Source organism: Episyrphus balteatus, chromosome 2 (assembly GCF_945859705.1).
Source record: "Episyrphus balteatus chromosome 2, idEpiBalt1.1, whole genome shotgun sequence".
Lineage (NCBI taxonomy): Eukaryota > Metazoa > Arthropoda > Insecta > Diptera > Syrphidae > Episyrphus > Episyrphus balteatus.
Window position 1 is genome coordinate 46,739,420 of NC_079135.1, and position 17,798 is coordinate 46,757,217.

The following is a 17,798-nucleotide window of genomic DNA, read 5'->3' on the forward strand; positions in this document are numbered from 1 at the left end:
AATCACGTAACACAAGTCGGACACACTTTAGGTTCTCGCATCTCTTTTCACTTCGTTTCAGAGTAACGTTATCCGAGCACGTTTTTGACTCTATGGCCAAATGAATGTAATTCTATATAGTTTTGGATAGAAATAAGTTTTGTGGTTGCTATAGAGTTGCCAGACGTTTCAAATTATTCGATTTGAAAACATCAGAATCGTTTAGTATATTTGTCTTCATATTTCTGGCAGCTCTAAGGCATGTTTTTTTTTTGTATTCTTGAATGCGGTCTTTTGAAACAGCTTTACCACCTGTCTGTAATGTTTCTCGTGGTGTGTTGCTGGCATAAATCCTTAGGATACAATTTCGATTTAATGAATATTCTTGCCAAGGTCTATAGTTCGAGAGGGAAATTTCACCAAAAACTTCACTTTTGTCTTTTGCTCTAAAATTTGAACAAAATTTCATTTTCATATTGAAAAGCTTGAATTGTATGGTGAACTTCTGATAGAAAACTTACTGTGGAGGAAACATCTTTTGGAATAGTTTGAAGCATAGTTTTTGGCAAGATTTAACCTTTTTACACCAGCATATACAAACTATCTAGCTTTTGATATATATTCAGTACCTTTTTCTTAAGCCTTTATAATGCCAAAAGGACATATTTTTATGGGAAAGCCATCCCGACACTCTTCTTGAAGACATTTTTGAAATGTTAATACGTAGTTGGGAATTTTCGTCACGTGCCTTACTAAAACATCTGTGCCAGGTATCTTCTCTCATGCCTATACTCTCGTATATCTTTTTTCATACGTGTTTTCTGGTGTAGGCTATACAAACATATCCTTACACACACAATATATCCTTAGAGACAGAGGTGTATGTGTGCAGAATATGAAGGTATCCTTTTGAATTTATATTTCTTTCGATGCCATGCAAGGTAATTTGATAAAAAAAAAAACGTAATTTTCTACAAATTTGATATACGAGCAACGAAATAGCGATTTGATTATAACCGACACGAGTGAGTGTGTGTGTGAGTTGTTTAGGTTTTAACAACAAGAAGAAAAAAAAATAAAGAAAACCCTAAATTTGTTATCAGTTTTTTGGAGCAACACACAAACTGTAGATAGCGCGTTTAATTTATGAGAAAAATTCAGAATAGAAAATAATATTCAAGGATTCAAGGTTTAAGGTGTCATGAAATTGTGAGAGTTTGTGTGATGGAAACGGAACGAGGTTACATAATTGATGAACTTAAAACGAAAACTTGTTCGTGTCTGCATACAATAATTTTAATTGTGGAAAATTGCCGAAAAAGGAGTGCTGAAACTTATGAGTATGTTTAATTTTGGAACAAGAAGAGTTTATGTTGTCTAGAAGTGGTTTTTTTTTCCTAAATAAAAAACACCAAATATATAAATTTGTTTTAGGACTCTGAAAAGTGTTGGGTAGTTTTGATCCAAAAATAAACCATAACAAAGATAAGAAAAGATTTATTTCTGTCGCAAGGATATGTACACATAAATTCACATCTAAAAAATCAAGCAAATCAATGCACGGCTTTGATGAAGCAATTAACAAATTTGCAGTCGACGAAAAGTCCTAGAAATCAGTTGATAACACTAGTTTACAAAAAAATGGAAAATGTTTATACACTAAGTGCCGTTATACTTTTCATGTAGAATTGAGCCCAAAAAACTCATAAATCTTATCTAAAAAAATGTTAATGGATAGGTTTTCAAGATATGATTTCCAAAGTTTTTTGTCGTTGTTTTTCCTAACATACATACTATTCGGGCTACATATATCTTGAGTAATAAAATAAGCCATCAATCTGAACAGAAAAACCGGCATCTGAAAGCTGAATAAATAAACGAGAAACACAACAACTTTTCTTTGTCACTCAAGATTTTAAAGTGCAATGTATCAAAACATTTAAAAAAAAAATGTTGAAATTTTTGCCAAAAAATAAATTTCCTACTGAAAGAAAAAATCAAAATATTTCGAATCCTTTTTCGAGTACACTTTCTGACAAAGATTACAAGACAATTTTCTTCAAAATCTATGGATAAATTATAAAGATATTACCATTTTTGTAACGATCAATATTTACGACTCTTATTGTTACTTTTTGAGTTATTGCCTATAACTTTTAAAGCAAGTTGAATTTGAAAACTTTTTTTTAGTAATTTTTTGTAGATAATTAAATTTCCTATCGATATGTGTCTTTTTAAAAAAATTTAAAAATTAAAATATTGAAAAAAACTTTTAAAAAAACCTATATTAAAAAAAAAAAAAACAAAAACGATGTTTTTGCTATTTTTATCTTTTGAGCATTAATAGATATTGAACATGTAACGGAGAAAAGAAGATACTTGTACAAAAAATTTAAAAATTAAAATATTGAAAAAAACTTTTAAAAAAACCTATATTAAAAAAAAAAAAAACAAAAACGATGTTTTTGCTATTTTTATCTTTTGAGCATTAATAGATATTGAACATGTAACGGAGAAAAGAAGATACTTTATTTTTCAATATAATGGCCACAAAAATTTAATATAACTAAAATTGAATAAAATATAGATCTTCAAAATCTACTGTTTTTGGTGGTTTTTAGCCAAAAATAACATTTATTACTGGCCAACTCTAAGGTACTCAAAACAATGATGAGCAATCTTGAACAAATAAACACGACTACAGTACATGAATAAATAATTTAATATGTAATAAATATATGTACTACCTCGAACTTTAATCTTGGGAAAAACACCTAAAAGTGTTTGTTTGCCACTTTGTTGGGCATAATTATTAACATCGAGTTCAAATGAATTTATCCAAATCAATGAATTCACAGCAGAATTATATAAAAGGAATACTTTTTATACTGTTTGGCCATGATTGTAAACAAGAGCTGATTTATGTACTCGTACCTCATAATTTATTATTAATCCATAACAATTGTGGCTTTTGAAATAAGGAATATCTGGGGTTTAATTACGGCATAAGATTACCTACGATCATACGTGAGGGTTTTCACTATTTCTGTCTCTATTAAATCAATAAATAAAAGGCAGAACTCGGTCGCATGTACTTGCTCCTATAGTAAAATTAGCTCTTATTTTAAAGCTTTAATTAAAACATTTCCGATAATGTAAAAAAATATATAAAATCTGTTCTTATAATTAATGAAACACCAATTTTGATCACAAAACAAAGTATGTCATCTGATTTCTTGTATGAAAGATATAATATAATCTTGATTTAAATATTATTTAGAAAATTTTTGAAAATCGTAAGAGCCGTTTTAAAAAAAAAAATAATTTTTTATAATAAAATTTTTCACAAACTCGTTTTCAAAAAAAAGTTTGAAATATTTTTAAAAAATCCAAAAATTTTCTAAAATTTTAATATTACCTTTACTTAAACTTTTGTATAGAAATTTTCGTTGAAATCGGGTTAATCTTGTACGATATATTCAGAAACAAAAAAAAAAAAAACAATTCTATGGCAGGTACAGTTAAAAAAGGTACAACAAATATTTTTTTTGTTTCAAAAGTTGGCTTTTAAGTGGTAATATGTAGTACACAAAAAAAATTTAATCAAAATCGTTACAGTCGTTTTTGAAAAAAAAGAGGTTGTATGTAAAGCCGGTTTACGGACGATGATTTTACGTGATAACGTCGTCAGAAAACAGGTTGTGTGCTCTTGTTTAAAATAAGTCAACTTAAGTCAACGTTTACTTATTTCAAACAATCATAATTTACAAGAGAAAGCTAAAAAAAAATTTTTATTTTCTCATTATATTAATTTTTTTATTTTAATAGCTTACAAAAAAAAATATGCAATTTAAAAGTCAAGTATTTCTCCTTAAGAATAAAACCATTTTAAAATTTTTACAATGCGCAAAAAGTATAAAAATAATTTATTGAAAACAATCATTTTCATCAAAAAAAAGCAAAGAAAACATGAATTTTTATCTTCTCACGTCATTAATTCCATTTTTTTCCTAAAAAATTTTATACCATCTGAAAGCTTATTGTCTTCACTCAAAATATATCGATCAGATCTATGAGACATCTACAAAAAGAGCTTGAATTTTTTGAACTCGATCAAATTTCATTAAAAAAAGCAAAAAAAAAACATTTATTTTTATGTTCTCTGGCTATGGAATCAATTTTTTTGTTTGAAAATCTATAAAAAAAAAATACAATGTGAAAGCTTATTATTTCACCTTTCAAATGACGCATCAAACTTATTTCAAAGATGAATACAAGAGAAGTTAGAATTTTTTAAAGTAAACCATGTCGAAATTCCAGACTAAGATTACGGTACTTCCCACACTGTTCATGATCAACAGATCTCCACACGTGTTTTGAGGTTTTTCACAAGTTTCTTGATTTAACACTGTGTAGCTTGTAGTTAGTCTACCGTTATGTGTGATATACCAAATGAAAGGTAATTGTATCGGGATGTTCATAAAAGTTTAATAAAATTTCTATCTGCTCCTAATCAAAAGTTATAACCTGTTAAATTCTAAAATTTTATTTTACCGTTATCTCAAAATTGTGTTTATGGAAATGATTGAAACTTCGCACACATATAGTTCGTAATCATGGTCTATCATTACTCCATATACTTTATTCCTGTATCTATTAAAGAAAAAAAGATAAAAACAAAAAACGATGAAAATCGGTTAAAAACGGTCAAAAAACGTGTTTTTTTAAAACTTCTTTCTTCCGTTATTTAATCAAAACTCACTAAACGTTTCCAAGTTTTTGCACATGTATGCATACATGCCCTATAAGTTTGAGATTTTTTGAACTCTCCAAAAAAAAAGCTAAAAATCAAAAATTACCCAAAAATACCCCTAAAAACAAGCTGTTTTTCAAAAATTCATATTTCGAAACGCAGAGTGTTGGAAAAAAATCCGTATTAGACGTCTAATTTTTGTTTTCTCTCATCTTTCACCTGGCATCTTTAGAATTGTCAAAAAAAAATTCCTTTACCCAAAATCATCATTTTGTTATAGCCCCAACACATGTACAACGTTCAAACAAAACGTTATAGCTTAGTTTCAAAATTTTTTAGAATTTTTTCTTGAATGCAGTTATTCTTAAATTAGTCTCATCTATCTATAGCAAAAAAAATCAATTCCCTACAACTTCGCGCTTAGATTTTAGCCCAAATTTCATCTTTCCGTTTTACCCCTGTTTACCCTATTAAATGACGGAATTTTTAAAAATCCTTCATTTGTATTAAGCTTTAGGTTATTTCAAATAAACTATAAAAGATTTTTGTATCTCTAATAGTTTATTTTTAATTTTGAATTGAATTTTTTTGCTGCACTGCGAAAGTGCGAGAGTGTAAAGCTAGAAAATGGCGTCACTTTTTTGTGGTGGCTGCCATGGTTCATCGATTTATAAGACGTTATCACGTCAACAAAAAATAACTTTTCTATTTCCGTTGTATGACAGATATGGTGAGAAAAAATATGTTTGGATGCAAATAACTCAGGAACGAAACATCAAAGAAACTTTTGGTTTTCAGTTATTAATAGAGCTTAAAAAATCTTTCTGATGATGTCTCATTTAAGAAAAAAAAAATGACTTGCCTGCAGGCCCCGGCAGCTCAACGTACGCCACTGAACATGAAGCTTCTAGAAGACGTCATAATTTGATACTGGATACTATTGTGTAATTTTTTCTCTACAAGTCAAAAAAAATATATATCTTAAAATCCATACATCGCCAACTTAATAAAATCATAATAACACGGTTGACTTATTGAAATCTAAAAATATCTTTCTCTCAAAAGTCATCCACATAGAAAGATTTCATTAGATTTGTCTTTGCACAAAAAACAACATTCATGACCCAAAGAGAAAAATAGAACTTAACTTTATATATTTTTTTTTGGCCAGATCCTTTTCACTGATATAACCCTTCCCAAAGCAATAAATCCTTATTCTCTAGTCTTTTCCACTCCTTATAACTGTCTCAGGGGTGGCAAAATTCTATTAAACTTTATCCGAAATATTTAAACCTAAGCTCTTTTTCCATCTCTCTCTCTCTCTATTTTATAAAATTTCTATCTTTCGCACTCCAGACTTTTATTTCCTCTTTTTTCCTCAAATTTTCTTTGCAATTATAAAATAGTAATCAATGGCTAAAGCAAATCTTGAGGCAACGGCCATTTTTAAAGTTATATATGTTTGTCCATTGGAGAAGAAAGAGAGAGGATAACAAGATTTTCATTTTAGCATTTAATTAAAAAAAAAAAAGAAAAATTGTCAGAGAGGGAGAATTTAACCCTTTCGACGTTAATTTGCATCAATAAGAGGTTGAAGTCGTGCGACTGCTTATGTAAGCTGTATACCTCTGTGACTATGAGGAGAAACCGTTTAATTATAACTCGTTTTATTTTTTTTTTTGCTTTCTTTTTCTTGTGTTTATGTTTTCTTTGTTGTGTAAAAATTGGTTAAGAAGACGAAAACTGAAAGGTGGCTTAAAGGTCCTTCTCCACGACGACAAAGAGTCCTTAAACAAATCCTTAGCCTTTTGCTCTTGGCCATGAGAGTTTTTTTACAAGTTCTTTTTCTTGAGACATTTTTTACTTTCGTTTTCTATTGAGGTATTTTATAAGTCACATCTAAGGGCTCTAGGGCATGTTCTACTTTGACTTTTGTATGTGATAGGGATGACCTATTTAGACATTAAAAAAAGCAAACAATGTTGATTCGAATGAAAATGGAATGTTGAACTATTTTTTGTGTTCTTCTTTTTTTGTCTAAAGAATTTTGAATGCCATTGAACACATCCTCCGTGCAGAATTAAAGCTTTTATATACCTACTTTTAAAGCTCAGGATAAAATGTATGTTTTTAAAGACTTGTTGACTCTGACAATCTTTTTCTTATACAATTTTCTTTTGTTTAGAAATGAATGGAAAATTTACGAATTATTGTTGAAAAATGCAAATGGAAAATAAAATGTCGTCAATTTTAGCAGAATCTGTTTATTTGAATCCTTATTTAACAAAATAAAACTGCATTTGAAAACTAGCTTTAAATTTCGTCCGGAGAACATTTTTGTACTTTTGAATTCTTGTTAACAATGAATTCGAATTTCCAGCAGATAATGACAAGTTTCCGTACTAGAATGTTGAATTCAAATTCAAGATAAATCTGCAAATAGATTATGGCGAAATTTCGATGAAATTTTACGTAAATTTTTACATTCAATTCAACGAACTATCCATTAATAAATTAAGCCATTCGAATAATAGCCATTTTCATCAGAAAACATGTTTTTAGAGTGTCTTTCTTGTGACAAATTGTAAAGCTGCTTAGTAGTTATATACACTGCATTTCAGTATAATTTTGAACAGATTTTTGCCTCTGGATTTACCAAAATTAGTCACATTGTCTTTGATTAGCGCTGTTACCATGGAAGAGGAATGGGAAGGAAAATTAAGAGACTTTTGAATCTGGTAATCAAAATAAAGCAAAAAGAATTGTGGGTCAGAGATAAAAACATCACATTCTCGAAGCTTTTTCGTAGAAGCAATTTGCTATTCCATAATTGGATTTATTTGTTTGTTTGTTTCTAGTGCAGCTCAAACTATCATAGATACAAAAATCTTTTATTGCTTATTTGAAAGATTACGTGGCACAAAAAGTTATTTTTTATACGGTAGGTCGTAGAGAGTTGAATTTTTTTTAATCACAACCGAAAAGATTGACCGCGAAAGAAACCGAGAATTAATGTGGATAAAACCGTTGACTAACAGCGGAAAAAACCGCGGAACCGCTAGCTGATTTATTCGCGGACAATCGCTGTTTTTTCCGTTGATGTTTTTCTCGCGATCTTTCACGGTTTCCTGCGCAGCCATTCACTGTGGTCCATGGTTTTTTCCACGTTCATTCGCGGTCTTCCATGGTTTTTTCATTGTCAGTCACGATTATCCGCGGTTTTCAACGATTTTTTGTACCTTCATTCGCTGTGTTCCACGGTCATTCTGATATATATATATATATTTAGTTTCCAATTCATGAAGCTAGTCTGTCAATTCCGTCTTTGATTTGTCAAAAATGACACAGCCATACAAAAAAAAACCTGGGGTTGCGACTAGGTTTTTAATATAGCTTTTGGGTCGCTGAAACCGAATACGAAGTTCGTTTTGCCCCATCACGTCAGGTTTTTGAGATAACCTCGAAAAATGTAACAAAAACAAAATTTTTCTCTGATCTGGATTTGCGAATATATTAATCATATAGCTTTTGGTCGCTGAACATATAACATATTCGCACCCCCAGATAAGAGTTTTTGTTTTTTGGTTTGACATTTTTTTGAGGATATCTCTGAAACCTGTTTGTTACATTTTTTTAGATTTTCTCAAAAACCTGACGTGATGGGGCAAAACGGACTCCGGATTCGGTTTCAACGACCCAAAAACTGTATGAAAAACATAGTCGCAACCCCAGGTCAGAACTTTTTTTTTTGTTGCTGTGTGACATTTTATTGACAAAAATCTACCAATCTGTAGTTTGCCTGTCAATTCTGTCTTGCTGTCAATCTGTTTGACAAGCACCCTCAATTTTTTTTAAAAAGCACCGAAGACACAATCCATTTTCGTTTTCAAGACAAAACTGAAAAGATTTCCCTCGAAATTCCTCACCCGTTGGTTCGAGTCTAAATAAAACTTTCAATTGAAAAGGGCTTTTAAACTTCGATATAATTCACAGATTCTATTCCGTGACTGGACAAATTAGACTCAGAATTGATGCTCGCCCTATTAGGAGTCTTAGTCTAAGAGCCGGCAGCATATTTTGGCAGTTTTGATATAACCGAAATTCGAGTGTGCACATATCTAGATATGCACCACAGTATGTCAACGGAAAAAGTCTGGCAGTGATCTTTTTCAGCTTTCCCTTGCCAGACGCATCCAAAGTGCAGCAAAAAACAACTTTTGGCGTTTTGGTATAACCGAATAAATGATACACCAAAAAATCATAAAAAATCCCCTGATTTCAAAAATGTGGGTACCAGAAGTTTTTTTTCAGCTTTCGCCCCGCCAGACCGCTTTGAAGCATTTTGAAATGCATTTTTCTAATAAAAAACCTAATAGCTTATTTTCTGTTGGGAATAACCGTATGATGGTAACAAATTAAAATTCTATGTCTATTCCTGTTTTAGAAAATATAAGTTTAAACCAGATATTTTTCAGCCTTCCCTCTGCCAGACGCCCTTAAAGGTTTCCCAAATAGGTTTTTCCATACAAAAACACCTAGTTTTTGTTTTTATCTAATAAAATTGAAATAATATTTTTTTTTAGAGTAACCATATGATGGCCAAATATTAGCTTTCTCTCTCTTTTCCTGATTTAGAAAATGTAAGTTTAAGCCAGTTTTGTTTCAGCCCACCCTCTGCCAGACGCCCTAAAAGGTATCTCAATAGTACGGGAAAGTTAGATTTTGCTATATGGGGGTCTGGGAAAAAATCCGAAATGCATTTTGACTTCAGAGATCGAAAGGCATAAAGACACGAGTCTTAAACCACATTGAGTACAATCGCACCAAGAGTCATTTGGCCGCCATTTTTTTTTTTTTTTAATAAAAATTTTAGTTTTTCACATTACTCGCGTATTTTTGAGCCTACAGAAAAACAATATAGTATGACAAACTTGAAATAATTTAATTTTCTACAATATATGTTAAATAACATTTTTCGATTATCCCTTTGGTTTAAAAGTTAGGGTGTTTTTTTTTAAACACGTCAAAAAGTGATTTTCTTATTTTTGTCATTTCTCTTTTACTTGAGCGTTTTTTTAAAAAAATTGTTCGTAGTTAAAGTTGTAGATCTTTTAATTACCTTCATTTGTTACAATATTGGTTTTTCGATTTGACAGACCGTTTTCGATCTGTAGGCAAAAAACTTCAAAAAAAAATTGCAATTTTTTGTATAGGGACAAACAAAATTACTCTTGGTGCTATTGTACAAAATGTGGTTTAAGACTCGTGTCTTTATGCCTTTCGATCTCTGAAGTCAAAATGCATTTCGGATTTTTTCCCAGACCCCCATATAGCAAAATCTAACTTTCCCGTACTATTGAGATACCTTTTAGGGCGTCTGGCAGAGGGTAGGCTGAAACAAAACTGGCTTAAACTTACATTTTCTAAATCAGGAAAAGAGAGAGAAAGCTAATATTTGGCCATCATATGGTTACTCTAAAAAAAAAATATTATTTCAATTTTATTAGATAAAAACAGAAACTAGGTGTTTTTTGTATGGAAAAACCTATTTGGGAAACATTTAAGGGCGTCTGGCAGAGGGAAGGCTGAAAAATATCTGGCTTAAACTTATATTTTCTAAAACAGGAATAGACATAGAATTTTAATTTGTTACCATCATACGGTTATTCCCAACAGAAAATAAGCTATTAGGTTTTTTATTAGAAAAATGCATTTCAAAATGCTTCAAAGCGGTCTGGCGGGGCGAAAGCTGAAAAAAAACTTCTGGTACCCACATTTTTGAAATCAGGGGATTTTTTATGATTTTTTGGTGTATCATTTATTCGGTTATACCAAAACGCCAAAAGTTGATTTTTTGCTGCACTTGGATGCGTCTGGCAAGGGAAAGCTGAAAAAGATCACTGCCAGACTTTTTCCGTTGACATACTGTGGTGCATATCTAGATATGTGCACACTCGAATTTCGGTTATATCAAAACTGCCAAAATATGCTGCCGGCTCTTAGACTAAGACTCCTAATAGGGCGAGCATCAATTCTGAGTCTAATTTGTCCAGTCACGGAATAGAATCTGTGAATTATATCGAAGTTTAAAAGCCCTTTTCAATTGAAAGTTTTATTTAGACTCGAACCAACGGGTGAGGAATTTCGAGGGAAATCTTTTCAGTTTTGTCTTGAAAACGAAAATGGATTGTATCTTCGGTGCTTTTTAAAAAAAATTGAGGGTGCTTGTCAAACAGATTGACAGCATGAAGACAGAATTGACAGGCAAACTACCGATTGGTAGATTTTTGTCAATAAAATGTCACACAGCCACAAAAAAAAAAAAAAGTTCTGACCTGGGGTTGCGACTATGTTTTTCATATAGTTTTTGGGTCGTTGAAACCGAATCCGGAGTCCGTTTTGCTTTCAAAAGTATGCAATTAAAATCCTTTTTAAAACAGTTTAAAGAAGAGGGTCACTGTGGCGTATGTGCAACTTTTTTATTATTTAGAAATCATAACTACTATTAATGGAATATTTTTGCGAAATCGATTAGATAAGTTGATAATTTTACACCATTATCTGACGCTGGTTTAGCTGGTCAAGCCAAGTTTTACACGTGGTTGGTAACACCTTAATAATTGCTTTCTAAGACTACCACCTATATGGTAAGAGAATAATCAACCTTTGATAAAGTCTATGAATTTGTCGTTGTAGGTATATTTTATTTTCACATACATACATATTTTAAACTCGTTCCAATCATATTTCTGTTACTTTATATATTTTTTTTTTAATTGCACCATTGACAATTTTATTTCGATTGAATACATCTCTAAAAGCTTAGAATTTACGATGAATTTGACCGAAACAATCAATAAAATGCTGTTTTTTTTTTTTTGTCAAAACCTAAACCTCCAAATGTGCAAAAAATATTACCAATAACTTTGTACCGGTAAAAATGAAAAGAAATAAAATAAATCATAACAAAAAAATAAATTCAATGAAAATAGATTAATTTTTTTTTTTTTTGTATTTTATTGTTGTTGAGGCTTGTTTGTGTATAGATTTGTCTGGTTTTGCAATCGCAATCATGTTCCATTCACAACTGAAAATATTGAATTTTTCTTTGTCACAACATACAACATATATTCATGTCATACTTGTATACAATAAATATTTTATGATATGGTGGACAAAATTGTAGCCCCAATAAAGCTCCCACATGATATGAGGATTACCTATGCATTCATTCAATGGTAGCACATAAATAGCACATTGCAAGTTTCAATATCTCATATATACGGTAAAATATTGTAGGTACATCGTTCGTTTAAGAACGTAGGTATAAGGTTGGGAGTTTAAAAAAAAATTATGTTGTGAAATATAATAATCGAACTCAGATTACAAATTACCTGAAAGTGATTTGATGTGGGTGGGAGGCAAGGTATCGTACCTTGAGTTGCACAGTACTTGGATTTTTTTAAATCTGAAAAAGAGGAGAAAAAAATGGATGAAATTTTATTGAATTTGGAAAAGTGCAGATGCAGGTTTATTTTAAGGATCGAACGTATGAGATTAAATCGAATTTTCCTGTACCTTTCAGACATGAAAGGTATACTATGTGTGTATGTATGTATTTTATACTGTAGGATATTCATTAAAAATATACAAAGATACCTTTGGTTCACATTATATACGTGCATATGAGTAGTATGATATCTTTTAGCAAGGAATAAAAGTTGCGTTTAAGGTTTTTTTGGAACCAAAAGGTAGTGCTTAAGTAGGTACATCGTACATGTAGATTTAAACTGTTTTGTGTGGCCATATTGTTTTTTTTGTTTACAATTTGGTTGGTATGCTTTTTTATTTTAATCACCAATACAAGCTACAGTTACACGATACAAAATTCTGTCGCAATTTTTAAGACAACCTTTTGTGCCAGAAAAATATAAAAAAAAACATTATTATAAACTAAAATTTAATATTTAACAGACCAACCTTTTTTGCCGTAATAACGTCTTATAAATCGATGAACCATGGCAGCCACCACAAAAAAGTGACGCCATTTTCTAACGTTACACTCTCGCACTTTCGCAGTGCGGCAAAAAATTTCAATTAAAAATAAACTATTAGAGATACAAAAATCTTCTATAGCTTATTTGAAAGATAATAACCTAAAGCTTAATACAAATGAAGGATTTTTAAAAATTCCGTCATTTAATAGGGTAAACAGGGGTAAAACGGAAAGATGAAATTTTGGCTAAAATCTAAACGCGAAGTCGTAGAGAATTGATTTATTTTGCTATAAATAGATGAAATTAATTTAAGAATAACTGCATTTAAGAAAAAAGTCTGAAAAATTTTGAAACTAAGCTATAACGTTTTGTTTGCACTTTGTACACATGTTGCGGCTATGACAAAATGATGATTTTGGGTAAAAGAAATTTTTTTTGACAATTCTAAAGATGCCAGGTGAAAGATGAGAAAAAAAAAATTAGGGGTCTGATATGGATTTTTTTCCAACACTCTGCGTTTCGAAAGCTACACAATGTTAAATCAAAACACCAGTGGAGATCTGTTGCCCCCCGAACAGCCACCAGTGTGGGAAGTACAGTAATCTCAGTCTTGAAATTCGACATGGTTGACTTTAAAAAATTCAAACTTCTTTTGTAGGCATCTTTGAAATGAGATTGATACGTCATATGAAAGGTGAAACAATAAGCTTTCACATGGTTTATATTTTTTATAGGTTGTCAAACAAAAAAATTAATTCCATAGCCTGAGAACATAAAAATAAATGTTTTTTTTTGCTTTTTTTAATAAAATTTGATCGAGTTCCAAAAATTCTAGCTCTTTTTGTAGATGGCTTATAGACCTGATCGATATATATATTTTGAGCTAAAACAATAAGCTTTCAGATGGTATAAAATTTTTTACAGGTTGTTAGGGAAAAAAATGGAAGTAATGACGTGAGAAGATAAAAATTCATGTTTTTTTGCTTTTTTGATGAAAATTATTGTTTTCAATAAATTATTTTTATACTTTTTGTGCATTGTAAACATTTAAAAATGGTTTTATTCTGAAGAAGAAATACTTGGCTTTTAAATTGCATCATTTTTTTTTTGTAAGCTTTTAAAATAAAAAAATTAATATAATGAGAAAATAAAAATTTTTTTTTTTAGCTTTCTCTTGTAAATTATGATTGTTTGAAATAAGTAAACGCTTCAATTGACTTATTTTAACGACGTTATCACGTAAAATCATCGTCCGTAAACCGGCTTTAAAGACAACCTCTTTTCTTTTTAATAAAAATATTAAATTTCAATGAATATTTCATAGATTTATATTTTGACCTACATTCAAAGTATTAAATTTAAATAAAATGTTATAGTTGCCTCAAAATGTAACCCAAAATTTTCGTAGAAACTTACTATCCCAAAATGTTTAACATTCTAAAATCTGAAAGTAAAAAAAATATTTATTTTAGTTTTCAAAAGAACAACCTTATTTGCAGGAGTACGCACACATTTTTCTAAAAATTGTTTTGAGAAAGGATTTTTTTTTTAATTTTCTTCAAATTTTGTTCAATGACACTTTTTTCGCGTTCTCTATAATTGTCATTTTCGGTTGTTCTCGAGTACTCATTTTTTACGCATCCTATAAACCTGCTCTAAATCACAATTTTTTCACATTTTTGATTCAAATGCACTAAAACTTTTCCTGGCTAACATTTTGTTACGTTTTTTAATTTTTAAAATTTGATATTTTATTCTTCGAATTACTTTCAAGCACTTTAATACGACAATTTTCTGCAAAAATACAGCTTTCCTTATAATTCGAAATTTTTGTTGCATCCTCTAATTTTTTTTTACACTATATTGCACACAAAAGGTGTTCCTTAATTAAAGCAATTATTTTCCGTAAGTAGTCTACAATATATAGCTGACGTCATTAAAAAAATAAACAACTCTTATACAACGTGCCATTACTTTTTTTTAACCTTTACACACACTCACAAAAAAAAAAAAACAAAAATAAATTTCATAGTCTTAAGTATATTTTATTTCAAAAACTCTGATCTCCTTTTCTTACAATTTATCCTTTGCTAACGATGTATCCTTTCTTAGCACACATCGCCATCGCTTACACTTTTTGTCTAAGATACATTATGTGTGTGTATTTTGTATATACAATCTACTTTATACCAACACATTTTTTTGGATTTATTTTTGCTTTTTGTTCATCTTCTAACATGCGAGCTTGAATTTCAAGAAAAGCTAAATATACAGGACACAAGAATGTAATAAAATTCCACTTGTTGAGTATGCACGACCGACCCACATAAAATAACAGAATGCGAGTGCACAAGACACAACATATACCTATTCTATTGAATGTTTTATGTTGCCAAGAAGGACAAACAATAAAAATAGCACCCAAACTAGGGTCACCAGGCATGAACTTTAACTTTGAAAATTCCATCGGTATAGCTTATGTATCAAGAAATTTTAATGTTTCTTTTAATTTAAATTTGATTACCTTCGATGTTGAAATATCCAGATTTCTTGGAATTTTGAAATGAGTTCAGTATCTAGTTAATTAAATTTTTGATGGGACTAAAAGTTTAAGTCAACAAAATCTGGGAACTACAGTATAATGAATAAATATTGCCACAAAATGGCGCCCAACAACATTTCAACCTACTGATTTTCCATTAAGTTCTTTTATTTTAATCTAAGGAAAATTGAGGAGTCAAAAGTATTCTGAGAAGGTAACATGAGTTTAAAATATTTTCAAAAATTTCTAGAAAATCTTGAAATTTTAGGAAAACATTTTTTTAGTATCCCAAAAATAAAAATTAAATCTGGTAACCCCAAACCAAAGGGATAGTATTTGGTAAAGAAAGTTCCGAGAACCGAAGATTAATTACGGTAGCCTATATATCCAATCGAAGCATTAGACTTGTTGTACCTACCCAATTCTCAAGTCTTGAACATTATTTCGAGAAATAAGATTGAAAAATGAACTGCCTCTCTAAGGATCCATTATATCCAAAATGACAAAATACGAACATTTTTCCATTTTAATAGATGAAAAGACAGGCATTTATATGGTGTGAGGTGCCATTTGACCCACTTAATGGTTGTATATCTATATGGCTTACAGCTACACACCCTAGATTTATATCCATTTCTTTTTTTTTGCTTTTTCTTTCCATTTCAAGTAGTAAAAAAAGAAAATGGAAAAGGCTAAGTTTTAAATAACTTTTCTTTGGTATTTTGTATCCACTTATCGACAAATTGTTGATCTTTTTTTCGTGTTATTCAAAATAATGTAAAAGCTATAAGGTATACAAATATTTTGTTGGAAAAACTGAGTGATGGATAAGTTTTTCTTTTTTTTTTTATTTCCTGGGGTTTTAATTCAATATAGTTTATACAACAAAAAGCTTACAAAAATGATATTTTTATCATTTTTACTATCCGTACAAGATCATACAATTGACAGTTAAAGGGAAATTGGTAGATTTTAAGATCTTTAAAAAATTTGAAAATTGTATGTTGAAAAATGGAGAAAATTTTTTTTAAACCATCGCTTTGGTGAACTTTTCTATGAAAGTTCACACACTATAACGAAAGAAAGAAAACCCCTATCTAAAACCAGTGGAGTGAAATATTCCTCCGAAATCAGAACTCCGTGGTAGTTATCTATGAAACCAAAGGGTAATATCCATTACCTTCGCTTTTTAAATTGAGAATTGGACCTGTGTGGGTAAAATGGGTAATGGAGAGTAGCCCACAATCTTAAATTAATTTGATTTTTATAACCATACAATGATTGGTGCTTTGGTCACAAGTTGAATGATTTTTAAGGTTTTACTTCAACAACGTGTGAATTGCACACGTAATTTTTTTTCTTTTATCTACCTGAAATGATTTCTGAAAAAAAAAAAACTGATTAAATCACATTAGTCTAGCACTGGATATGTTTAAATCATGTTAAATGCAACTCCTCTTCCCTTCAACTGTATCTCCCTTATATTTAAGTAAATTTCTATAATTTGATCTTTTTTCGTTCTTTTGAAAAGGTTAAACATACCTAATAAAATTGAAAAACAGAATGTCAAAAATTCTTTTAAAAAAGGCTACACTCAATGTCAGTACTCAAAAAACAACATAAAACCACAAAGTATTTCTTTATTGCTTTTTTTTTTTTTTTTAAACATTGCGAAATCCTCAAAAAAAAATCTCTTTCAAGAATTTTGCATAATAAATTTCACACGAAAATGACATTCATTGGTTTTACGAGATGTCTGTTTGTTCGTGTAATTGCCACTAAAAAGCAAATCTCAAAAATCCCACATGTATGAGTAGAGAACACAAGTGCGATTTAAGTTGAATCCCCTTTTCATAAAAAAAAAGTGAGATAGCTTGATGCCTGTGAGACAGTATAAATCTTGAGTAACTTCCTGGAAAAACTCCTTTGACAACAACAAAACGTTTTTAAGGAATTTTAAATTTATTTCTAAATTACCCGCAGGTTTAACTTTTTCACACACAACACAGGAAATATCTTTTTTTTTGGAAAATAAAATAAAAAACAAACAAACAACAACAACATACGTGTATATCTAAAACCATCATCAGCTGGTTTTCTGATGCGGAAGAGCCTATTCCTACACGTGTGTATAAGATAATGAGCTTGTTTCCATTTTTTTTTTCTTCTGTATGTCAAATGGAACATTAGCTTGGTTGTGGGGGAGGAAGGATGGCACAGAATATGAGGCTAAATGAAAGGTACTTACATAAAATGAAAGCAAATGGGAAATGTAAGGCAATAAGCATGTGTAAATAAAAAATTAAATGATATTCTTTTGAAAGGTCGGTTATGTAAGCAAAGAAGAGGAAAGACGGAATTTTTCAGAGAGAAAGAGACTTTAATTAACGTTATTTTTGAAAGTTTCCATTCAAACATTTAGAATGTGTCACTGTACTTTTTCGAGATTTTGAAACAAATTCTGGGAATCGTTCATGATTCTGTCCAATATAAAGAGAGTTGCCTCATAAAAGTGGGATGGGACAAA

At 30.2% G+C, this 17,798-nt stretch overlaps 1 protein-coding gene across 4 annotated transcripts in view; it reads right to left on the reverse strand.

Annotated features, from left to right (window-relative positions):
* LOC129911692 (regulating synaptic membrane exocytosis protein 1) overlaps nt 1-17,798 on the reverse strand; it is a 247,748-nt gene that overhangs the window by 168,905 nt on the left and 61,045 nt on the right. For 3 of the 4 annotated variants that reach the window (XM_055989558.1, XM_055989557.1, XM_055989560.1), the window contains one exon: nt 12,127-12,200. The exons of the other annotated variant lie outside the window; for it this stretch is intronic. The gene's annotated coding sequence lies outside the window, so the exon portion shown is untranslated. The remainder of the gene's footprint in view (nt 1-12,126; nt 12,201-17,798) is intronic. 4 annotated transcript variants of the gene reach the window in all.